Here is a 26,257-nt window from a genome sequence, read left to right on the forward strand (position 1 = left end):
GTGAGCGCTATACTTTGTTAATTTCAAGCCAATTTTCGCACAAATCTACAGATAGCTTGGGAGTAGGGAAGAGTTGTGATTGCAGTCCTTTTAAGGACTAGGTTACATCATTTCATACGACTTTTATCAGGCAGGTCTGTGCTCTTAAATAGATAGGTTGTGGGAGTAAAGACTAATTGTAATTGCAATCCTTTTCAGGGCTAGGTTACATCAGTTTCTATCACTTTTTACCAGGCAGGTCTGTGCCAGTGCTGTGCAAGTTTTTTTCACAGCATTTGGCTAAATCTAGCAAAGCTAATCCTTTTTGGCCTATTGCAGAGTGTGTTAGTCAGTGGAGTAGCCTATCTGTGTTGCAAGCTACACCACCTGTGTATAGAATACAAAATTTTTTACTGCACCTAGTGAAGTAAAACCTTTTGGGCATAGCATCATTCTATTAGTCCATCTATACTAACCTCCACCAGGTTGCAAATTAAAAATAATTTTTATCTGCATCTAGCTCTGAAAAAATATTTGGGCTTCTAGCAGTGTGTGGGACTTGTTCTATTAGTCCATCTATACTGACCTCCATCAGGTTGCAAATTCAATATAATTTTTATCTGCATCTAGGTCTGAAAAAATATTTAGGCTTCTAGCAGTGTGTGGGACTTGGTCTATTAGTCCATCTATGCTAACCTCCACCAGGTTGCAAATTAAAAATAATTTTTATCTGCATCTAGCTCTGAAAAAATATTTGGGCTTCTAGCAGTGTGTGGGACTTGGTCTATTAGTCCATCTATACTGACCTCCATCAGGTTGCAAATTCAATATAATTTTTTTCTGCATCTAGCTCTGAAAAAATATTTCGGCTTCTAGCAGTGTGTGGGACTTGGTCTATTAGTCCATCTATACTGACCTCCACCAGGTTGCAAATTGATTATAATTTTTTTCTGCATCTAGCTCTGAAAAAATATTTGGGCTTCTAGCAGTGTGTGGGACTTGTTCTATTAGTCCATCTATACTAACCTCCACCAGGTTGCAAATTAAAAATAATTTTTATCTGCATCTAGCTCTGAAAAAATATTTGGGCTTCTAGCAGTGTATTGGACTTGTTCTATTAGTCCATCTATACTGACCTCCATCAGGTTGCAAATTCAATATAATTTTTTTCTGCATCTAGCTCTGAAAAAATATTTGGGCTTCTAGCAGTGTGTGGGACTCATTGTATTAGGCCATCTATACCAAGCTCCACCAGCTTTGAAATTAATAATAATTTTTAGCTGCATCTAGCCCTGAAAATAATTTTTCTTCCCAATAGTGGTAGCAATAGAAATATGGGGCGCGCGCCTGGCTAACAAAAATATACGCTTCATAACAAAAAACACCAGCCTAGCGCATTGCATTAATAAGATGGCATCATCGTCTCTCCCAGTGCTAGGCCTACTACGCTGGCTAGCATTCCTGTGCCTAAAACACAATGTATGGGTCCGCGCTAGCCACTATGCTGAGGGGTGTAAAGCTGCTGCTAATGCTTTATAACAATTCAATTGGCAGATTTTCACAGAGCTCTTCCCCAACGCCCACCCATCGGGCAGCAGTTGCCCACGCTCCCTATGGGATCTAGTGGCGAATAGTTGATGCCATTAATCAGAGCATCAGTTGCCTCGTCGACGTGGCAAGCATACGGTAAGGCATGGGAAGAGTGGACACGACTAGTAGCAGGCAGACAGGTTGACCAATGTGAACAAGCCAGATCACAAGTCACCATAGAATTTCTCCACCAGCTAATGATAAGGGGCATATCATTGGCGTCAGCGCAGCGGTGTCTGACCGGAGTAGCATTTCACTTCCAACTACTGAATTGGGGAGATGTGACAAAGATTCATCATCAGACAATCCATAAAAGGGTGGAAAAGGGGTCAGCCAAGTCAGGAGTGTAGACGTCCCGTCCCGTGTCACTAAAACTGATTTCTCACATCATATCCCTAACACCATTAACATGACACTCACAATTTGAAGCTACACTACTGTCTTCTGCATTTGTGATCGCCTTCTTCGGGGCGCTATGCATAAGCGAATTAGTCCCTCAATCCAAAATTACCACCAGTGGAGGCTTATTACACCAGGACGTAGTCATAGCCAATAATGCAATACGTCTATGCATACGCCAATCGAAAACGGTTCCAGTGGGCAGGGGCACTTGGGTACTTCTACAACCCACAAACGGTACACTGAGTCGGGTAACAATAGTAAAAACATATATAACCATCAGATCACAAAGTAATTTCTTCCTATCACACATTGATGGAACGCCATTATCAAGATACCAGTTCCAAGCTATATTTAATAAATGCATAACATCGGCAGGGAACCACCCCAAAGATTACGGGACACACTCATTCCGCATAGGCGCGGCCACGGAAGCAGCAAGAGCAGGATTGTCAAAAATGGAAGTTCAGAGGATAGGGAGATGGCAATCCACGTGTTTGGCGAGATTCATAAGACCGGACTTGTTATCCTAACGTGGTTTGTTTCTTTTACAGGTGACGCTAAGCCAACAGTGTGGGTGATCGGCCACTCGTGTATATATATTGGGCAGAAAAAAGGGCGAAAGTCCGCCCAGGCGGGAGGAAATTAGAGTTTCATAACACATATTTCAACTGGAGAGGTATTAGAGGCCTGCTATGGCCACAGGTACTAATGGAGGTAATCAAGGTAGGGAGAGAGGCAAGAGATCTGGTCATCTTAGTTATACAGGCCGGGGGAAATGACCTAGGTCATCACAAGAGCGCATAACTAATGGCAATAATGAAACTAGACACTGAGCGCTTCAGAGAATTTTTCACAAAACTAGCTATAGTATGGTCAGAGATTGTGCCGATAGCGGTATGGCAAGGTGCGCGAGACATCACGGCCATCGAACGGACAAAGCGGGTAATAAATATTCGGATGGCAAAATTTAGAAGAGACAGAGGCGGTGTAGTGATACGACACCGACAACTGGAAGGAGATAAAGCAGGCCTCATACGGCCTGACGGTGTTCACTTAATGGATATTGGACTGGACATATTCCTGTCAGGACTCCAGGACGGAGTGGAACAAGCATTAAGAGTGATGAGTGGGGGTCAGAGTCCTGCATACGAGTACGCAGGATCCTCCGTGGCCTGGAAATAGAAAGGACATGTTGGAGAGTTACACTTGTTGGCCAACTTGCCGGAGTGGAGACCCAGGGCATGCTGCAACAAGCTGAATTATTTTAGAAATAAAATGCCTTTCTAATGGAATGAGTATAAAGAGTTAATAAAGCTGTGACCGATCCTCACCCATCCAGTTGTAAGAGTTACATTATTGTATTGTCAAGGAAAGGGGGGCGGTAGGGGGGCTGAGCGTCTGGGTTTGGTTGGGGGTCCCCACAGTCTGCCTAGGCTAGATGCATTTAAAAATTCTTATTAGATACACAGGCGGTGCAGCTTGCTTCGCAGCTGGGCTACTACGCCCAAAGTATTGCCTAGGCTAGATGCAGTTAAAAATTCTACGCTGACTAGAAGACACTGAAGCTTTGGAGCAGACCTCTGAGTAAACAGCTCTTCACACTCAACCATCTGTGTTACCCCAAGCCATAGTGTATGTAGTTTCTTACAGTTAAAAGGGGGATGGGGAGCAACCCAACCCACCTGGAATTGACGATGCCAACGTCACGTAAGACACAGCAAGGGGACTCCAAAAAGAGTCTCCATTTTTTCTCAAAATTGTGGCACAGACACCACTTAACCCTAGAACGCATACCTGGGGCCTCGCAGGCCCGCCCTGTTAATTGTTGTCTATTTTCTGCAAGATTACTTTAGTTAGAATTTTGAAACTCTAGGTATTCTTCATGTATATAGTTGTTTGTCATTTGAGTTTGAGTTATTCCATGTTATTTGCACACGGGCCTAAAAGGTCCCAGGTATGTGAAAGTGTAGATTTTTATGGTCATGCGTTCTAGGGTTAAGTGGCATCAATTACCCCACAGTTGCTTAAAACAGTTGGTGAGGTGATTTTACGAAATCCTCAAGCTTTTAGTCTCCCCAGGATGACACAGGGGTAGAAAAGTCCTTGCGAATCCATGATTTGTTCATCTTTATGAATGTGAGTCTGTCTACATTCTCAGTGGACAGCCGCTTGTGCTTATCTGTCAGCACACCACCAGCAGCGCTGAACACACGTTCAGAGAGAACGCTGGCTGCAGGGCATGACAAGATCTCCAAGGCTTGAGTGGTGAGCTCCGGCCATTTTTCCAGATTGGAATCCCAAAATGAGCAAGGGTCCAGTGACACAGTCATGGCTTCGATGTTCACTTGGAGATACTCCTGTACCATCCTCTCTAGGCGTTGACTATGTGTCAGACTTCTTGTCTCCTGTGGCCTTGCAAAGGATGGTCTAAAAAAGTGGTGAAACGATTCCACAAAATTGCTGTTACCAGCAGATACTGTGTTACTGTTACGGTTTGAGTGATGAAGACTCGACAGTCCCATGGTTGGCAAGTTAGAACTGTGAGATTCACTACGTGCACCACTGGTGTTTTGTGGAAAAGCACATGTAAGATTCTGCAACAGCGTCTGCAGATACTCTTGCATGCGTAAATCCCTTTTTATGGCAGGAATTATTTCGGCAAATTTACTTTTGTACCGGGGATCTAAGAGTGTGGCAACCCAGTAGTCGGGATTACTTCGAATTCTGACAATCCGAGGGTCATGTTGCAGGTAGTGCAGCAAGAAGGTACTCATGTGTCTTGCGCATCCAGGAGGACCAAGTCCTTGTTGTGTTGGTAGCGAGGTAAGAATCATGCTTCCTTCCTCTGCCCTCTCCCCCCAACCTCGCACAACAGAAATGTGATCAAGGTCTACCTCATCTGATGAGTCTTCCATGCCCATCGCCAGTTCGTCCTCCACTTCTTCCTCGGCTCCTGCACCTTCCTCAACAGTTTGGCTGCTACCATGCGCCCTGGTTAATCCCTCTCCCCCACCCTCCCATGCCTGCCGCCTTGGTGCTGCCGACCGTCTGGACCTTGGAGATGTTATCCCTTCCGCATACGACTCCTCCTCTACTTCCTCCACCTCCTCTTGTCCCACCACCTGACTCTGAATTCTGTTTAATGTGTGCTCCAGCATGTAAATCACTGGAATAGTCATGCTGATAATGGCATCGTCGTCAGCACTAAACATCTTCGTCGCCATTTCAAAACTGTGCAGAAGGGTGTGTGGCGCCCCTGAGGGTTCAGTCGCCACAGAGTTACTGCATCTCACCCAGAGGTGTGGTATCTCACCCTCAGGTAAGGAAGGAGTATGGCTCGGGACCCTAACACCTGCATCCGACACATACCCGCAGTGGGGGTAGGGCGAGATTACTCCTAAGGGAGAGCACAGTCCCAGGTCCCTAGCTGGCGGGAGGGTCCTATGTAGTGGGTGCTTAGGGGAGCAGCTTAGGGGAGCACATGACAGGGAGAGTATAAATAGGAAGCCATCTTAGAAAGAGCAAGCCAGTCAGAGGAGGAAAAGTGACAGGAGCAGAGGCTCTGCATGAGCTCTGCTACAGAGGCGGGCCTAGCCTGGGAGGCCCAGGACTGAAGGAGAGAAGAGAGGAGTGGGAGCAGGAGGGCTCCAGGAACCGAAGGGACCCTAGGGGTACGGGCCGTGCAGAAGGCCACCCGTACTCCCGCTGCTACTAGGAGGTAGAGGGGTCAGGCCAGATAAGGGGAACCGGTCCCTCAACTAGCGGAGAAACAGCAAGGCTCAACTAGAAACCGGAGGCTGCAGCATTTCATGTACTGCAGGCCAAAGTCCACACCAGTCTCACTAAGAAGGTAGCCACATAGGACCCAGGGGACGGAACACACGTCGCCCGCCAAGGCCCGAGGATACCGGATAGAAGTGTCACTGAGTGTGAGGTGCAGGGAGAAGGCCAGAGAAAGGACACACAGAAGGGGGTCCTGCTAAGCACTCCAGAGCTATCTGGGGGTGGACTGAGCCCCTCACTGAGTACACACAGCACGACGGGGGAGATTGCTCTGGTACCTGTAATCTGGACTGCAACAACTGTGAGTAAAGATCTTGGGACTGCATCACACGGACTCTGTGTTCATTACTGACTCCCTGCACTACAACCACCATCATCCACCCACACTGCCCTGAAGCTACACTTTTCCTGTGGGGAGTAATAATACCATTGCTGCAAAACCACCAGCTTCAGAGGACTGTTCCGCAGCGGCGGCCCCTTTTGCCGCACTCCAGAGGTGGCGTAGTCGGACATTATAAAACCCATATATACAAATTACCCTTGGATTGACCGCCCTGGGTCACGGACCGGGTCACCGCCACAGTGACTACAACCCCCAGCGTCTACCGGCCCGGCTCCGGGTACCCCACGGCCCAGGGGGCGCGTCAACTTCATAGGTCCCTGATCTGAGGCCACTCCTGCAGCGTGATTTGCCCCACCTCTGGATCTCGTTGGCCCAGGCTATACGTCAGAACGTATTGCACCAGGGCTTGTCGGTGCTGCCACAGTCGCTGCAACATGTGCAGAGTTGAATTCCACCGTGTCGGCACATCGCATTTCAGTCGGTGAAATGGCAGGCCCAACGACTTCTGTAGAGATGTAAGTCGTTGAGCTGCGGGATGCGAACGGCGGAAGTGAGCACACAGTGACCGTGCCGTCTGCAGAAGGCCATCTAGTCCGGGATAGTGGGCTAAAAATTGATGGACAACCAGGTTCAACACGGGTCTCCAGAGCTGACCACAACTCCTCAGCTGTGTGACTCACATTTCCCAGACATTTCAAAGTAAACACTGATGCCGTTGAGCCCTGCTGCCAGCATAGTAAGGAGGTGTGCAGGATTCTTTCTGCGCAGTTAGAAAGCAGGTGGCATTACCAGACAGGCTTTGGGTGCAGGTGGAGGACCGAGAGGAGGTTGAGGAGGCAGAAGCAGTGGAGGAACTTCGAGATAAAGAGGATTGACGCACAACTCGTGGGGACGGTAAGACTTGGACAGCAGCCCCTTGTCCTGCTGTCACCATAGTTACCCAGTGCCCAGTCAGCGACATGTAACGCCCCTGTCCATGCCTACTTGTCCAAGTGTCTGTGGTGAAATGCACCCTGTCACACACAGAGTTTCTCAAAGAAGCGGTGATGTGTGCGACATGCTGGTGGAGAGCAGGCACACCTTTCTTTGAGAAGTAGTGCCGACTGGGCATCTGGTACTGGGGCACTGCGACGGACATAAGGTCTCGAAAATCCTCTGTGTCCTCCAGGCGGAAAGGCAGCATTTCTGTAGCCAACAGCTTGCAGATGGTGAAATTCAACCTCTTAGCTTTGTCATGGCTAGGAGGAAATGGTCTTTTACTTTTCCACATCTGGGGGACCGAGGGCTGGCTGTTGTGCTTAGACAGGGTTGAGTAGGGTGTCCCCGGCAAACTGCCAGTCTGTGAGGAAGATACAGGCGGACATGTTAGGTTGCCTTGATCCAAAGGTGGTGCTCTCGATGTCGGAGAGCGCTCAACACCAGCAGGTGTTTCCACTTCCCAATGAACTGACGACCTGCCAATCACACTGGCTGTTGCGGGTAAAGAGGTGGCAGGTCTGCGTCCAAAAACATGTGTGACTGCTGTCCCTCCAGTCACAGAGGATGAAGAGGCTGCGGATGCACAAGATGGGGCAGACAGTGGTTGGCCCGGCCCGCTAGGCCGCATTGTAGCACAGTGAGCTTCCCACTGCAACTTATGCTTCATATCCATGTGACGGTACATGCATGAAGTACTCAAACTATGGATTTTTTGGCCTCTACTTAGCTTTTGGTGACAAATATTACAGATAACACGAGTTGGGTCATCCTTATCGATCTGAAAAAATGCCCAGGCTATGCAAGGCTTAGAGCCCATGCGACCTGAAGAGCCACTACGACTTGTGGTCAGAGGCAGAGTTGTGGTTGAGGATGCAGTTGTTGACGTGCTTCCAGTACTCCGTCTCTGTTTAGGAAGGCGCAACCTAACCTCATCGTCAATAGCATCTGTGACGCCCCGCTGCTCTTCGTATCACAGATCCTAGAAGAGTGCATTGATGGAACCCTCCACAAGAGGCCCCCATAAATATTCACACATCTCCACCTTCCACCTCAGACCACCAGAGGGATCCCGTTAGGGATATAAATAGGGAAGGTGGAGCTAGGCAGTTCAGTTCCTCTGAAGAGTTCCTGCAGTAGAGAAGCCTAAGAGAGGTCAGTCTGCAGTGGAGCTCAGTCTAGTCTAGAGAACTCAGTTAATAGTTCAGCAGTGGAGCACAAGGCTCCTGCTAGCTAGATTCAGGGAGCCCAGTTAGAGCTTAAGGTGTGCCGGCGCCTTAAGATCGGTAAAGCGCGACAAGCTGCCGTTAGTGTGCATAGCCTAGTGAGGGCCCGAGTAGGCCGAAGGCGAGTGGCGAGTTAGTACATAAGGGGCAGAGGAGCTTAACCAGCTCACCCCGAAGCATTTACCGGACACCGGATCCGAGCTTACCGGGATCTCTATGACCCAGTAAGGCATAACCGGAATCCCTGGAGAACTACAAGTCCTAGGATTGCTTAGGTGCTGATACGTAACAGAGCCAGGAGACGCTTAGGCCCCGCATACTGGGAGCGTGAACTCCAAGAGAAGGCCCTACCACAAGGTCAGCCAGCGCAAGACAGAGACAAAGTTAGGCCTAGCTCCAGGCAGGTCAGAAACTTACTACGCAGAGGCAAGAAACAGGAGGCCCTACACCAGCTCATTGGGGAGGATCCTGATATGCACCCTTCACCCTACAGTGCTCCGGGATGTGCCTGAATTTCCACCAGTAAAAGGTACTGAAGTGACTACCGTGTCCGTTCCCGTTCTTGCTCTGACCCAGCTGGGTCTTGCCTGTCCTGCATTCCCCCTGCATACGCTGCCCTGAGACCTAGCTCCACCTGTGGGGAGCTATACCATCGAGCAGCCTTATCACGGGCCTCAGTGGACTGCTGCAGCACTGGTGCTTCTCACCAGATACCACAGGTGGCGTCACGAACTCTTATAAAATTAACAATTATCCACCCTTTTAAAGAGTGACCCCAGGGTGCAGGCCAGGGAGCCGACCACCGCGACATCCCCAAGGCCAGGCAAAGGCCCGGGTGCCGAGTCATCCCCATCCCCTAGGCTAGTCACATCCTCCTCCACCTCTTCTGCTGACCTCATCGACTAGCTGACTGTGGGTTGACAGTAAGTGGGATCTCCAACCTCGTCATCATCACCCTGTGTGTTCTCACACCTGTCGTCCTCAGAGCCAACCTCTTCCTGCCCTGACCGAAAAGTCAAGTTGTCGCTCCAATCAGGTATTTGAGTCTCATCATCGTCTTCATCATTGTCTCCACCAACAGGACTTACAGTTTGGGAACGAGGGTCTACATTATGCTCAGAACTTTCTTCATCTGGTCCTGGATCCGACTTATAAAGATTCTGGGCATCAGTGCAGATCATTTCCTCGTCTGGATTAACAGAAGCTCTGGAGCAGACCTCCGTTTCCCAGGCTATAGTATGAGTAAACAGCTGTGCAGACTCAACCATCTGTGTTACCCCATACTCAAACGGGCAGCTGGAGACTTGGGAGCTGTGAGGAAGCAAGTGCGATTGGGGTGACACCTCTGAGGACTGGAGTATTTGTGATGTTGAAGTTGAGGTGGAGGAGAGCCCACTTGAAGGAGCACTTAATATCCGTTGAAGCACCTGCTGTTTTTGTGCCTCATCTGGAATTTGTAGCAATGGGCGTGTCCGTAAGAAAGGGATCGTATCACATTGTCCACGAAAAGAAGTCGACATCTTAGTTTGGCTGGAAGATGGTCTTTCTTCTGCAGATGTTACCCCCCCCACCGCGGGGGGGCTCGACCCACCAGCGGACAGGCACCAGTATTGGGAGAGGGGGGCTGGCCGTCAGGGTCCACCGCGGCTCTGGCTCAAACCCGGCGACACGGAGGTGGCACGGGCAGGAACGGACTGGCCGTGTCGGCTTCGCACTTTTTTGGTTTTAGAAGGGCATGACATGCCTATATCTGTGTCTCCCCCTCCTTTTACTCCTCCACCTCTTTTCTTTTCGCATGACTATATGTACTTGTCACTTTTCCATGTGTTAGTTACGTCTTCTGAGCAGTTTGTCAGCTTTTGGACACCTTTGAAGGTGTTTTCTATGTGTTTCTATGTGTTTTTGTTTGCCTGCCATTGGTTTTAACGGTGTTCGCAGGTGTTCGTCGAACAGTTCGACGAACAGTTCGGCGAACATACTGGTGTTCGACGAACTGAACCGAACTCGAACACTACGGGGATGGCTCAACACTAGTAATGACCAGACAACAGATTAATGGCGGTTTCCTCTTTCTTTACTTGCGGTTTGTCAGAACAGACCAGGGCACAGGTACTACCTGCTAAAGGAGGTCCGGGTGGCCTGGAAGCAAGTTGGGGATCCACCTCACCAGGTGAAGTTGTAGGCCTTCCCTCTGCGCTATTCTCTTTGGCCCTGCTGCTTGATGCTATGCTGCGGCCCTCGTCCCTGAGTAAAACGTCTTTTCCTCACCCGTATGGCAGGCAGCTCGGGCCATCCTGAAGTGTCGCTCCCTCGTGGCAGTGCTGGGCCCTATGATGCTGTTGAGCCGCCAGGCGTCTGGTGGGGCCAGGAGACCTGCAGTCTCCTGCCCTCCGGATTTAGCTGCTGGACCTTCAGTGCTCCACAACCACGGACTCCGCTGTCCGGTTCACTTGCGCTTCTCTCTGGGGTGAGCTTATTCACAGCTCCCTTCCCCAGGTCCTTCCTCATCGCTCTCCGGTCTCCAACTCCTCTCAACTAACTCTTTTTTTTTTTTAAACCAATTATTTTTATTTAGGTTTCAAAAATTTACAGCAAACAGTTATCAATATACATATAACAATTCACATAACGTGTAGTAATACAGTCAAAACCCTCTCCCCCCTCCCCCCTCCCGCCAATACTCCTTATGCCGGGCATACCTGGGAACATTGACAATCATATTACCGCCATCCATGCGGACCATATTTTCCCAAAAGTTCTCTCTCCATGCCTCCGCCTGTAAATGCTTTCCTCTAAATGCATTACCGTACGTGTCTGAGCAATAAATTCCCTCCTAGTGGGGGGTTCCGAATCTGTCCATTTTCGTGCTATTAGTTTGCGTGCCACATATAGCAATCGCGCTATCGCCACTTTGTAATGTTCTGAGACAGGTATTCCATCCACCTCCCCCAAAACACACAGCACCGGGTTTCTGTCAATTGTACATGTATAAGCCCTCTCAATTTTGTTAACAACGACCAACCAATAAGCCACTAGCCGTGGGCATGACCATAGCATGTGTAGCAGTCCGGCCTGGTCCGTGCCACATCTAGGGCAACTGGAATCTCCCCTCAAGCCCGCCTTGTACAGGCGCAGCGGTGTTTTGTATGTCCTATGTATTATGTATAATTGGGAGATCCGTGCCTGCTCGCTTAGAGAGATCTTCGGGACATATTCTAGAATTGCCTCCCATTGTTCTGTTGTGAGGGTACCCACCTCCCTTTCCCATTTACTCTTTGCAATGAAGTGATTTCCCCCCAGATAGGAGTGCAGTAGGTCATGATATAAGCTCGATATGACTCCCCTCGTCCCTCCCTTCATACATACAGAGTCTAGTACAATGTCACCCTGAACCGTCATGGCTCCCAATCCACACTGTGCCCTCCAAGCATGTCGAAGCCTATAGTATTGAAATCCCCATACCAAAGGCAAATCAAATTCTTCTCTCAATTTCTCAAAGGTCTTCAGGTCCGTTCCACTCTGCAGCTGGCACACATATCTCACTCCTTGCGCCTTCCAATTGCCCATTTGACACAGCTTATTAAGTTCCGGCAGATGTTCATTGCCCAACACCGGTGAGTACTTAGTCAGCCCGTCCACCCCCCTGATATTTTTAATAGTGTCCCATACCTTCTGAGTCAAGCCTAAGGTAGGATATATTGCTCCCAATTTCTTAAAGGTACCATCCTCTAACGCCTGGACCAGTGGGCGTCTCCCCGACACATGTACCAGCACCCGGCAAGCTGCCCCTCCACAATCGGGTTCTCTCCATCCCCTGACATGCTGGCCCTGTACTGCCAAGAAATAGACCCAGGGATTGGGTGCGGCCAATCCTCCCTCCTCCTTCCCATTTTGCAGCGTTCCCAATTTAATCCTTGCCTGTCTCTTGCCCCATATCAAGGATCTGAAGATAGAATCAATACCCTGAAACCGTTTTTTTGGTAGCCATATCGGTGAGTTGTGCAAAACGTACATTAGTTGTGGCATAAGGACCATCTTAATCAGGTTAGTTCTACCCGTCACCGTCAAAGCCAATTGGCACCATGCGCCTATTTTCTTTTTAAATTTCTCTAGCAGAGGAACTAAATTCAGATCCGTGAATCGTGTCAATGGAAGCGCCACCCATATCCCAAGGTGTTTAAATTGTGAAACCAGCTGGAGCTGCTTCTCCCTCTCATCTATCTCCTCCGCTTTTATTGGTCTATCTACAGCCATGACATAAGACTTGTGCCAGTTTATCTCCAGTCCCGAAATGCTCCCAAAGTGTTTAATTACATCCATCGTGCACCCCAATGCCTCTCCTGCATTTTCCAGAAATAACAGGATGTCATCGGCATACAGTGATATTTTTTCTTCCAGCCTCCCAAATTTAAATCCAACCACTCCTCTCTCAGCTCTTATTTTGGCCGCCAGGGGCTCCACTGCCACCGCAAACAATAGCGGGGACAGCGGGCACCCCTGCCTTGTGCCCCTATGTAAGTCAAACATCCCGGACCGTTCACCATTCACCTTAACTACCGCCCTTGGGGATGAGTACAATAACTTCACCCAGGCCATGAATGCGGGGCCAAATCCCATTATTTCCATGATTTTCCATAAATATTTCCATTCCACGCTATCAAATGCTTTTCTAGCGTCCAATGACATCACTATTCTCCCGCCACCATTATCAGCAGGCAGCTGCATATTAAGAAATAATCTTCTCAAGTTAACAGCCGTGGAGCGGTTGGGCATAAAGCCCGACTGGTCCTCGTGAATAACAGTATGCGCAACCCCGGTGAGCCGGGTGGCCAGGATCTTAGCGAGTATTTTGACATCCGTTGTCAACAACGATATGGGCCTATACGACTCCGCATCCATGGGGTCTTTCCCCTCCTTTGGCAGAACCACTATCACCGCTTCCTCCATTGATCTCGGTAACGCCCCCTTCACCAAAGCCTCATCAAACACAGATTTCAATTTTGGAGCTAGCAGTTCCACCAGCTCCCTGTACACCTCCCCAGGTAGACCATCAGCACCCGGTGATTTGTTATTGGGCATAGACAGAATTGCACATTCCACCTCCTCCACACTCACAGGTTCATCCAACCTCATCCTATCTTCCTCAGACAATTTAGACAGTGAGATGCCTTCCAAAAATTCCTCTACGGCCCCCTCCGTGTCCCGTACTCTTGAATTGTACAGTGCCATGTAATATTCCTTGAAGACCTCCAATATGTCCTTTGTGTCTGTCAGAGTCGTCCCCGTTTGGTCTCTCAACCTGTACACCCTGGAAGACTCCCTCTGTGCCGCAGATATCACCGCCAACAAGTGACCCACTCTCTCTCCTTCCTCAAAGAATTGGGCTTGCTGAAATGCCCTTTTCCTCTCAGCTTGCATCATGTGCAGTTTATTAACTGCCTCCTGTGCCAATTTTAGTCTATTGTGAGCTACACTCGTTGGCGCCAAAATCATGTCTGCCTCTGCCCTTGTCAAGTCATCCTTTATTTGTTGATCTGCCAATTTAGTTTTGGTCTTACACCGTGAGATCTCACTTATAAAGAGTCCCCTCGTAAATGCCTTCATAGCCTCCCACACCACTGTGGCCTCAGCACTCCCTTCATTCACTTGGAAGAAGTGCTCTAGTTCTTTGGTTATGCCACCCATATCCACCACTTTAAGCCACGTCGGGTGAAGACGCCAACCTCCCCTCTGACCCTGAGCAGATCCCACTAGAAGCGTGACAACCATAGGACTATGATCCGATAGAGTCCTCTGTAGGTATTCCACCTCCCCAACCATCCCATCCATAGCAGTATCCCCAAAAGCCAGGTCTATCCTTGACAGTGTTCCGTGTGTAGCCGAATGACACGAGAAGGTCCTCTTACCCTCATTTCGTACTCTCCACAGATCCACCAGCCCCAGCTCCCCCACGTAGGTGCCAAATGCAGTCATTCCATCCCGTCCAGCTTCCATACCTGCCGGACGTACTTTATCCCAGTAATCATTCATGGTGTTGTTAACATCTCCCATAATCAACATCGGAGCCTCCCCCCATCTGGCCGTCAAGTCCATTACTGCTTGAAGTTCCTTTTTAGAATAAGGTGGAGGGATATATAAAGCCACTAAAATCATTTTGTGTCCATACAATCTGCACGCAATCCATACATACTGCCCTTCACTGTCTACTTGCACTGCCAGCTCTTCATAATGTGCGTTTTTGTGTATTAGGACTGACACCCCCCTGGAGTACGAGGAATAAGTGGAATGATATGTCTTTAACATCCACCCTCTCGATAGCCAGTGCCTAGTATCTCTAGTGAGATGGGTCTCCTGTATGCACGCAATCATAGGATCACAAGATCTGATGTGATTCAGAACTGCTGCCCTCTTAATCCTGTCAGATATACCACGTACATTCCAACTTAAAATCCGAACCGTACGGTTACTCATTGTGCATTAGAAAAAACAATCCACCATCATCAAGTAACATCTTTCCATTTTGTTCCCAAGCATACCAGGTCAAACAGCATAAGCAACCCCATTTTCCCGCAAATCCAACCCATCCAACTACCCCCCCACCCCCTCCCCCCACCCTTCTCTTGTCACTCTCTTCCCAACGTGAGAGTGGGAGCTCAAAGAACCTGAGCAACATCGTAGTATACCGCATATCAACATGCGCCGTGTCCTCCTCCAGCATTGGCAGTCTCTCCACCACATAATCAATAGTATGCATAGTCCCGAACCATTAATCAAACAAATTAACTATAAAACTATAAAACGTAGATCCCAGCGGGGGTTTCTCCCCCTACTCTGCGGTTTCGCAGAGCAATGCAGAGCCACAACCCTGTCCAGTGGTCAGGATAGCAGGGTCGTGCATTCACCGTGCCGAGTCCTCAGCTTCTCTCAATTTGCTCCGGTTCCGCTCCAACCACGAGGCGGCCTCTACCGGTGACGGGAAAAAATTGACCTTTCCAAAGGCTTCCACTCTTAATTTGGCAGGATAAATTGTAGAGTATTTCACATTCAAAGAGCGGAGCTGTTTCTTCACTTCACCATACCGTAGCCGCAGCTTTTGCACCTCAGCCGAGTAATCCGGGTATATTTCAATGCGTTTGCCCTCCAGGGTAAGATCTGTCAATTTTCTGGCCTTACGTAAGATAGTGTCCCGGTCTCTGCAGTTCAGGATTCTGGCTAACATCGTACGAGGGCCCTCTCCAGGCACTGGGGGTCTCATGGGCACTTGATGGGCACGCTCCACAGCAAACACCCTCGACAGGATATTAGACCCAAACTTTCCCAGCAGCCAGGTTTCAACAAAGGTCGTGGGGTCAGCACCCTCAGCTCTTTCAGGGATGCCCACAATACGCAAATTGTTCCTGCGTGACCGGTTTTCCAGGTCATCATTTTTGTTAGCCACTACCGTGATCCTCTGAGTGTGCTGTTGCTGCGTCTTTTGCACTGAGGTTAAATGATCTTCTGTTACACCAACTCTGCCCTCCACCTCAGTCAATCTGGCTGTAACTTTCTGCATAGAAGCCTCAATGCCTCCCATGTCGGCTTTCAGACCATTCACCTGCTTTGTCAGAGCAGTTAAAGCAGTCTTGCAGTATAAGACAGCCTGGAATACATCTCGCAGAGTCGGCTCTGCCTCATCTGAACTTTCAGCTGCCAGCACAGTGTCACCATCCCCCTCCTCCTGCTGTTCATTATGTAGCACAGGCACAGGCATCTCCTCACCATCTTCCTCCTCATCTCCATGCTTCTCACTGCCTTCACTTCCTTCTTCATCTGCCTTCATGCCCCTCGCATACCTGTGCAGCCGTGCTGAAGCCTCCAGCCTCCGTGCATAGGCTGTGTTCCTCCTTCCCGCCTCTTCCTCTGTCTCGGTGCCATCTTGGGCTGAGGCACTGCTGCAGGCCCCGGCATCCTTCTGCCTTTTGCGGCCCATGTTGGACTCTCTGAGTCTGGCAGAAGCTCGCCTCTGACTCCCGGGACCCTCAGACAGCAGTTCCTGATAAGGGATTTGGCTGGTTCGGGCTCTGTGCAGGATAATTGAAGCTAATGGTGGTGGAGAGGCACTGCCACCCGACCTCTCACATCAAGAGCTAGGCCCTCTCAACTAACTCTTACTAACCCCACCTCCAGATTCCAGTTTGAAGGGGAGGAGCTCCCCTTTCTGGTCTGGAGCCAGGAAAGTATTGGATGCTGGTATACCAGATTAGGGAACCCCTCCTTGCTTCCAGGCATGGCATCACCCCCTGTGAGGGAGGAAATGCCACTGTGGCAACCGGACCCCTGGGGTGCCACATTCCCCCCTAGTTAAATTCAGTACTCCCGGACTGAGGACACCTTTAGAATTAAGCAATTAACAACAATAATGATTCATATTACAAAAAATTTACAAAGTCTCAAAAAGGCAAAAATTGCAGAATAACAAAAAACAAACTAAACTTGGGAATAGTCATTGCGGTGCTTAGTCTTTACGCCACTACCCAGGAATTGTCTTTTTCCGGTGTGGTAGGACGACTCGCTCGGCCACTTCCTGAAGTAGACTCAGGAACCAGGGTTTTCTTTGTAGGCTTTATTAGCTGCATAAAGCTCTGCACCCCAGCAAAATAAATACAGCCTTACTTGGCTAAACCACAAAAACAAAAGATAAACTATAGCACAGTCTATATATGTGTGTGTGCAGGTCGCACACATAGGTTATGTCCAGCCTTCAGCTCCCTCCTGAGCTATGGCTGTCCAGTCTGGAGACCTTGCCTCTCCAAACACAACACACAGAAAAAAAAACAGGGCTGAACATTTAAACGATCCTCAGCCACATCCTGAGGTGGAGGTATGGGGAATGACGTCTCTCCCATCACTGTCATTCCCCTAAAACCACGCCCTTTAAGTGAGTTAACCCACCAGCATATAACATGCTGGCAGAAAGTTCATTGGTTTCAGTTCACACAGGCTAGCAACCTGTGCGACACATACCTCCCCTCATATATCATACCAGTGACCCTGTCACATATTCCCCCCCTCTGCCCAAAGCCAGGGGTTTGGGCACCTTCTGATAGCAGATAGGGAATTCTAGAAAGGGCATCAGCGTTCCCGTGTAACTTCCCAGGCCTATGTGACACGCCCAGAGGGATGGGAACGACTCGGTTCCCGGGCCTTTGCCTGGCCTTGGGGATGTCGCGGTGGTTTCTGTTGAGAATCTCCAGCTCGATGGTATAGCTCCGCACAGGTGGAGCTAGGCCTCAGGGCAGCGTACGGAGAGGGGGGATGCAGGACTGGCGAGACCACGCCGGGTCAGAGCAAGAAAGGGTACGGACACGGTAGTCACTTCAGTACCTTTTACTGGTGGTAGTTCAGGCACATCCCGGAGCACTGTAGGGTGAAGGGTGCATATCAGGATCCTCCCCAATGAGCAGGTGTAGGGCTTCCTGTTTCTTGCCTCTGCGTAGTAAGTTTCTGACCTGCCTGAAGCTAGGCCTAACTTTATCTCTGTCTTGCACCGGCCGACGTTGTGGTAGGGCCTTCTCTTGGAGTGCACGCTCCCAGCTTATGGGGCCTATGTATCTCCTGGCTCTGTTACGTATCAGCTCTCTGGTGAACCTGGGACCTGTAGTTCTCCAGGGATTCTGGTTATGCCTTACTGGGTCGTAGAGATCCCGGTAAGCTCGGACCCGGTGTCCCGTATATGTTTCGGGGTGAGCTGGGTAAGCTCCTCTGCCCCCACTGCTACTCACTTTCCATTCGCCTTCGGCCACGCTCGGGCCCTCACTAGGCTACTCACACTAACGGCAGCTTGCCGCTCTTCACCGCTCTTACAGGCGTCGGCATACCTTGGGCTCACTTACTTGAGCTCCTGAGTCTAGACTGGGCTACAGGACCGCTGGAGGCCTAGCTTGCCTACACTGCAACCCACGTGCTTCTCCGCACACACAGATTTTCACTCTTTGTGCACTCCAGACTAACACTAACTTCCTAGCTCCACCTTCCCTATTTATATCTCTAACGGGCTCCCTTTGCTGGTCTGAGGTGGAAGGTGGAGATGTGTGAATGTTTATGGGGGCCTCTTGTGGAGAATTCCATTAATGCACACTTCTAGGATCTGTGGTACCAAGCGCAGCTGGGCAGCCCATTCCCCCTTAGCAAAGCTCAGCACTCCCGGGCTGAAGTACATTTTAAAACAAAAATAGTAAACATTAACAATACAATAACGCTTCCCTTTATGGGAGGCACATTTCTTAAACGTTGCATAATAACATAAACAGGTACAAAGCGTCCTTAGAATTCAAGTCTCTTGTGGTAAGGTTCCCAGACAGGATGTCCATCTCACAGGGTAGAGTACTTGGTGGTTTGAGGGACCTGTCCCAAACCCTCAACGTAGGCCCTGGGGTGGCTGCAGGGCTTGAAGATCCCGAGTTGGACCTCCAGTAGAGCCACTCCAGACAGGTTTTACTTCTGAGGTCACCTAAAAGGGGCACTCCAGGGAGCGCAATTATATACAATAAATAGTTTTTGGGCTGCACACAGTCCTCAGCCACGGAGTTCTTAGATAAATAAGGAAGTCATTAGGCAAAGTGTCCATATCACTTAAACTGTTCAGTAATAAAGCAAAGCACAAAATAATATACATATGCATGAAAACACACAGAAATACAGTTTAATACCCCAGGGGTAACTATCTACACTTGTCAGAGTTTAGCTATCTTACACAGTATATCTGACAGGGGGTTGACCTCGCGTGGTACGTGTTGATCTGCGCAAAACTGGGATGCATGAAGCACTAGTAGGTGCACTACCTCCCCTTCTGTCAGTACTAGGTGTGGAGGGGCTGCAAAGCTGCATTGACCTCTCTACGGGACTGACAAGTTCACTATTGGTTGGGCCTTCTTGCTCTTCTCCAACCAGGGATCCTTCTTCCGGGGACTCTTCTTGAGCTGGCTCCTCTTCAGCACTTACAGGCTCTTCTTGCTGTGGGTAGAAGGTGATTACAGGGATGATTACTGATCCTCCTAGTTGGGGCCAATCTGCCGGGATATCTCCTAAGTCAGTGCGTATTACTGCTTCTTTAGGCTCCTCTGGGATAACGAGAGGCTCTTCCTCCTGGGGTTTTAGCAGATCTGGACACAACTTCAGGTGGTCTCTAGATACTGTAGCAGTTGTTCTTGCTCCGCCTCTACTAATTAGGCAGATCTTCCTATTATCAAATCTTGAGTTCAGCACAGTGTAGGGTTCCCTCTCCCACTGGTCATCAAGTTTGTGGTTCCTTCTTTTCCTTTTTAGTACTACTTCACCAGGTGTGAAGGGTTCTGCTTGGGCACCTCTGTTGTATTGAGCTTCCTGCTTGTCCCTCACCCGAGTGAGACTGTCTTCAACACAGGCTTGCACTCTTCTGTACTGCTCCTGTCTGGCCGTGTCCCAGTCCTCAGTGGTCACATCCACTTCTGGTTCTACAACACCAAGCTCCAGGTCCATGGGCTGCTTTCCTGGCCTTGCTCGTGACTCGCCGCCTGGGCCGTGGGGCACTCGGAACCGGGCTTCTGCGCAATGATGGGGGTAGTAGTGGCGACCCGATCCCTTGGCTCAGGGTGGTCAGACCAATGGCAATCTTTCATATGTTTTAGGTTAATGTCCGACTACGCCACCCGTGGATTGCGATCAGGGATAACCGCCGCTGCAGTGCAGACCGCTGGGGCAGATGTACGTGTGCAGCACTGAATAATATAACTCCCCACGGGAGGAGTGTGGCCACAGGGCAGTATATAGATGGATGATGGAGGGGATGATTCCGATCGCAATAGCCAGGAGACGGAGGCCTTTTAAACAGTTCAGGGTCTTTATTAGAACAGGTGAGACGACCCAAAAACAGTCCCGGGTAGGAGGGGGCCTGGATGTCTGAGAACAAGTGGGAAGCTGGCCCTGGTCAGGGTGAGGGTGAAGGCCTACCGTATTCTCTGCGCTCTTTCTGGCTATTTCCCTCCTGGTGGTGTAACAGCCCACGTTCCTGGGCTCGGCGTGTCTTCTCGCCCGTATGGCTTGCAACCTGGGTTCCTTTCTATTCTTGGCCTGGTGCAGCTTTGCTGGTCCCTTCTGCTGTGGCGGAACCTCCAGGCTTCTTAGGCCAAGGGACATACAATCCCCTGCGGACTGGTTATTTGCTGTAGGACTTGGAATCCTAACAGCCTCGGACACCAAAGTCCGGTAGTTCAGTTTCTCTCTCAACCATGACAGGCTCCCCTCGCTTTCCGTCCCTGGCTCGTGGCTCCTCTACTGCCACTCGTCCTCCTCAGCCTCAGCTGAACTGGCTCTCCCTTCTCTGGGACACCTCTCAATCCAGAGACAGGTCGTCCAGAACTCTCTAACCCTGCCCCCAGTTCCAGCTTTTATAGGGGCAGCCTGCTCCCCCTACTGGCCTAGGCCAGGAGGTGCTGCATGCTAATGGTCCCTGACCAGAGAACCTGCCCCTTGCTCTCAGACACAGCTTTATTAAACATTTGTGGCATCCAGGCCAGGGTGACACACTCGCATGAGATAGGCTGGAGTGCAATTGGTGGAACTTACTGGTATGTGATTGTACAGATCTACTAGATCAGGTAGTAGGTCTGGCCACTGATTTCTCTCCTCAAGTGGTATGGTCTTTAGCAGGTCGATGATGATGTTATTCATCTTCTCACAGAGACCATTGGTTTGTGGGTGGTACGGTGTAGTTCTTATCTTCTTACACCCGTATAGATGGCAGAACTCCTTGAACAACTCAGCCTCAAAGGCCGGGCCTTGGTCCGTCAGCACCTGCTCAGCATAACCATGGGGTCTACAGAAATACGCTTGGAACGCCTTTGCTGCTGTCTCTGCCGTCAGGTCTTTGACGGGGGTGACCACCAGGAAACGTGAGTAGTGATCCACCATAGTCAGAGCATAAGAATACCCTGACCTGCTAGGGGACAGCTTGACATGGTCCAGGTCCACGATCTCCAGGGGTCGGGTCGTCTTGATGGGTTGCAGGGGCGCCTTCTGGCTGCTGTAGTCTTTTCTTCTGAGGCCACAGGGTCCACAGTCCCGGCACCACCGCTCAAAGGTGGTGGTGCATTCCTACCCAGTAGAATCGACACTTCAGCAGGGTCTCTAGCTTTTTCCAGCCAAAGTGCCCGGCCTGATCGTGGTAGGCCTCCAACACCATTTGGATGTCTGTCTTGGGGGCCACTATCTTCCATACCATCTCATGGGTTTTTGGATTGACGTACCTCCGGCACAGATTCTCACGGTAGATAAACAGCCGGCTTCTCTCGTTCCACAGCTGCTTTGCTTGCAGAGACGCTTCCTTTTCCAGGGAGGAACCTTCTTGGGTTATCAGCTCCTTGATGCGGCTGACAACCGGGTCACTGTCCTGGGTCTCTTTCCCGCTGTGGTGAGGCAGGGGGATTAACGTCTTTCCACGCTGCCTCCTGGAGGCTCGTTGCTCGTGGATCATCCCATTCCGGTGAAAGGCAGGTAGCTCAATCTCTTCCAGGTCATCCACTTCTTCTTCTGTGTCTGACTGGTGAGGCATCCTGGACAGGGCATCAGCGTTGGCTTTCTTGCGGCCCGCCCGGTATTTAATTGTGAATTGATAATTTGACAGCCGAGCCATCCATCGTTGTTCCAGTGCTCCTAGCTTAGCTGTTTCAAGATGGGTCAAGGGGTTGTTATCAGTGAAGGCAGTGAACTTACTGGAGGCTAGATAGTGCTTTAACCTTTCAGTGATGGCCCAGACCAGGGCCAGAAACTCCAACTTAAAGCTGCTATAGTTCTCTGGGTTCCTCTCGGTCGGGCGGAGCTTCCTGCTTGCGTATGCGATTACCTTCTCTTGGCCATTCTGCTTCTGACTTAGGACAGCGCCCAGCCCTTCGTTGCTGGCATCAGTATACAGCAGGAACGGTTGGCTGTAGTCAGGGTAGGCTAGGATCTCATCGCCTGTCGGGATCTCGTTCATCTCCTGAAACGACTCGGCTTGCTCCTTACCCCAGTGGAATGGGGGATTTCTGCCTTTGGGGGACTGCCCTACCAGGAGGTCTTGCAGAGGAGCTGCTTTCTTGGTGTAGTCTTTTACAAACCTCCGGTAGTATTCTACTAGTCCCAAGAACTGACGCACCTCCTTGAGGTTCTTCGGCTCCGGCCACTTCTGGATGGCAGTGACCTTCTCCGGGTCTGGTGCTACCCCGTCTGGACTGACAATGTGCCCCAGGTACTGTACCTTTCTCTTGAGCAGGTGGCACTTTGAGGGCTTCAACTTCATCCCGTACCGGGACAGTGACTCAAATACCTCTGCCAGGTGCTTCAAGTGTTCCTCATATGTTTTGGAGTACACTATCACGTCATCCAGGTATAGTAACATAGTCTCGAAGTAACGGTGTCCCAGGCAGCACTCCATCAATCTCTGGAATGTTCCAGGGGCATTGCAGAGTCCAAACGGCATACTGTTGAACTCGCAGAGTCCCATCGGGGTAGTGAAGGCCGTCTTCTCCCGATCCTCCTCAGCCACAGCTACTTGCCAGTACCCACTAGTGAGGTCAAGGGTGGAAAAGTAATTTGCAGACTTTAAGGAAGCTAGGGACTCCTCTATGCGTGGTAAAGGGTATGCATCTTTATGTGTAATGCGATTTACTTGTCGGTAATCTACACACATTCTCATGCTCCCATCCTTCTTCCTAACTAGCACTAGGGGAGCTGCCCAGGGGCTACAACTATCCCTTACTACCCCTGCCTTTCTCATGTCGTGCAACATTTCCTTAGCCTTCTGGTAGTGTGCTGGTGGTATAGGCCTGTAACGTTCTTTGATGGGTGGATTGTCACCTGTGGGGATATGGTGTTGAACCCCCTTAATCCTCCCGAAGTCAAGTGGATGTTTACTGAACACCTGCGCGTATTCTTGAACCACCCGGTGTACACCCTGTTTCTGATGGGCAGGAGTGGTGTCTGTTCCAACATGGAGCTGTTGACACCAATCCTCCACCTGGGTTGCAGGCTCATCATCCTCCACTTCGTCTGGTGAGGTTAAGGACTCCGCCTTGTGAATGTAGTTGTTATTTACAGCATGTAATTTGGCAACAGTGGCATAACGTGGCAATCTGACCTCATCTTCCCCACAGTTGAGAAGACGGACAGGCACCCTCCCATTGCGTACATCTACCACTCCTCTGGTGGTTAAGAGAGTGGGTCTGTGCTCGGAGAAAAGGGGTTCTACTACCGCCTGGTAGCTCTGTCCTCTAAGACCTATGGCAGCTCTACACCAGATAAGCATTTCACTCATTGGGGGGATCACAATGGGTATGGGGTCCGTCACCTGCACATTACCGATTTCACCATCTGTTAACCTTACTTGCTGCTGGTACATCAGGACTCGGATCTCCTTCTGCAGCGCCCTCCTCTGTCCTGGTCTGGCAGTGTCAGCTATCTGTTGGAGCAAGAACACAACTTCTCCCAAACAGTTACCAACAATGTTAGTGCCTAGTACCATATACGGATTGGTATCATCAGGATTAGTCTCTTCTACAATTAGTCCCTGGTCCTTCAGCTCCACTCTCCCCACTTTTACAGTCACATTCTTAACCCTGATTAGGTTAAGGGGGAGTCCATTTGAGGCATAAACAGAAAGATTTGGAGCTGGCGGGCTTAGGTCGTCCATGGACAAGAACCTCTTGTAGAGGACATCAGGCATTATGGTTACCTGAGATCCTGTGTCCAGCAGAGCGTGTGTCGGGATGCCGTCCAGCACAATGGACTGGAAAGGTCTTCCTCCGACGAACCTGTTGTACCAGTCTGATGGGCCTGGGGAGTTTACTCCTGGGTGTCGGCCCTCGGCCCCAGGGTTTTCTCGTTTAAAGGACAATTCTGGGCGGTGTGTCCGGTCTTGCGGCAGCGGTAGCAGGTAGGGTCCTTCTGTGGACGGTGCTGGTCACTGATCCTCGTAGAGGGTGGTGTTGTCCTCCTCCTCCTTCGCATCCAGGGGACATCCTCAGGGCTATCGGCTAACAGGATTTTTCCTCCTTCCTCGAGCTCCGTCCGCAGTTGCAGAGCACTCAGCACAGTGGTCAGGGTTTTGCTCAACTGGCGCACTTCAGAGCGCAAACTGTCCAGCTCTCTAGGGGACGTTGCTGGAACCTTGGCTTCAGCAGCCACTGGGGAAAAGGTGGGTGTAGCAGGCACTGGGGTAGCCCCACCCTGGTAACAAGTCTGTAGCTTTTTAAAGATTGCGGACACTGACTCCTGGTCTGCGGCTAACCATGTTTCCACTTCCCGTTCCTCAGCACCAGTCAGTTGTCCTAATACAACAGCGGCCCTCTGCTTGCCTGTCAAAGAGTACATGTCCAAGATACCGCATATCTTCAGTTTGAATCCAGACAGGGTATCTGGTTTGCCGTTGTACTTGGGGAGCCACTTTGCTCCAGGAATGTACGGTAGAGTTATGGGAATGACAGGAGTTACAGGCGCTGCTGGTGGAGCGGCCACCTCGGCCTGCCCGGCGTCGGGCGCGGGTTGAACATCAGGGCCGTTAACCGGTTTTCCGGCGTTGTGCTGTTCCTCGGACATTCTGACGCCCCCCTAGCGAACCGTGGCCTACCTTCTTTTCTTCCGGTAGGCCGCAGCTCCGCAGGTGACCGTCGTCTTCAGGACCTTGCGTCGCTTGCATCCTACGTCAGAGCATTCAGCGATGCTCCTTCCAGGACCTGGCGCTTCCTGGTTTGACGTCGAGGCGTGGGGCGTGTCCGGGCTTTGCGCGCTTTTGCAGGTACGCCCCTCAGTTTCCCGCGGTTACGCCCTTCTTCTCGCTCGGTTGCCAAACAATGGAGGCAATCTTCACCACTGTTTAACGTACACAGTTTTTAATTAAAGGCGCACAGTACCCGGTGGCAACGGGCATAACACTCCCTCGTTGCAGCGCCAGGAAAGATGACACGCCCAGGGGGATGGGAACGACTCGGTACCCGGGCCCGGGGATGTCGCGGTGGTTGGCTCCCGGGCCCGTACCCTGGGGTCAGCTTTTAAAAGGGGATTGTTTTCTAATTTTATGGAAGTTCGTGACACCACCTGTGGTTTCTGGTGAGAATCACCAGCGCTGCGGCAGTCCACTGAGGCCGGTGATATGGCAGCTCGATGGTGTAGCTCTCCACAGGTGGAGCTAGGCCTCAGGGCAGCGTACGGAGAGGGGAGATGCAGGACAGGCGAGACCCAGCCGGGTCAGAGCAAGAACGGGGACGGACACGGTAGTCACTTCAATACCTTTTACTGGTAGTAGTTCAGGCACATCCCGGAGCACTGTAGGGTGAAGGTGCATATCAGGATCCTCCCCAATGAGCGGGTGTAGGGCCTCCTGTTTCTTGCCTCTGCGTAGTAAGTTTCTGACCTGCCTGAAGCTAGGCCTAACTTTATCTCTGTCCTGCACCGGCCGACGTTGTGGTAGGGCCTTCTCTTGGAGTGCACGCTCCCAGCTTACGGGGCCTATGTGTCTCCTGGCTCTGTTACGTATCAGCTCTCTGGTGAACCTGGGACCTGTAGTTCTCCAGGGATTCCGGTTATGCCTTACTGGGTCGTAGAGATCCCGGTAAGCTCGGACCCGGTGTACGATATATGTTTCAGGGTGAGCTGGGTAAGCTCCTCTGCCCCCACTGCTACTCACTTTCCACTCGCCTTCGGCCACCCTCGGGCCCTCACTAGGCTACTCACACTAACGGCAGCTTGCCGCTCTTCACCGCTCTTACAGGCGTCGGCACACCTTGGGCTCACTTACTTGAGGTCCTGAGTCTAGACTGGGCTACAGGACCGCTGGAGGCCTAGCTTGCCTACACAGCAACCCACGTGCTTCTCCACACACACAGCTTTTCACTCTCTGTGCACTCCAGACTAACACTAACTGCCTAGCCCCACCTTCCCTATTTATATCCCTAACGGGCTCCCTCTGCTG

The sequence above is a fragment of the Phyllobates terribilis genome, unplaced genomic scaffold, assembly GCF_046119375.1.
Source record: "Phyllobates terribilis strain yellow unplaced genomic scaffold, ASM4611937v1 Scaffold_2__4_contigs__length_985480577, whole genome shotgun sequence".
Taxonomy (NCBI): domain Eukaryota; kingdom Metazoa; phylum Chordata; class Amphibia; order Anura; family Dendrobatidae; genus Phyllobates; species Phyllobates terribilis.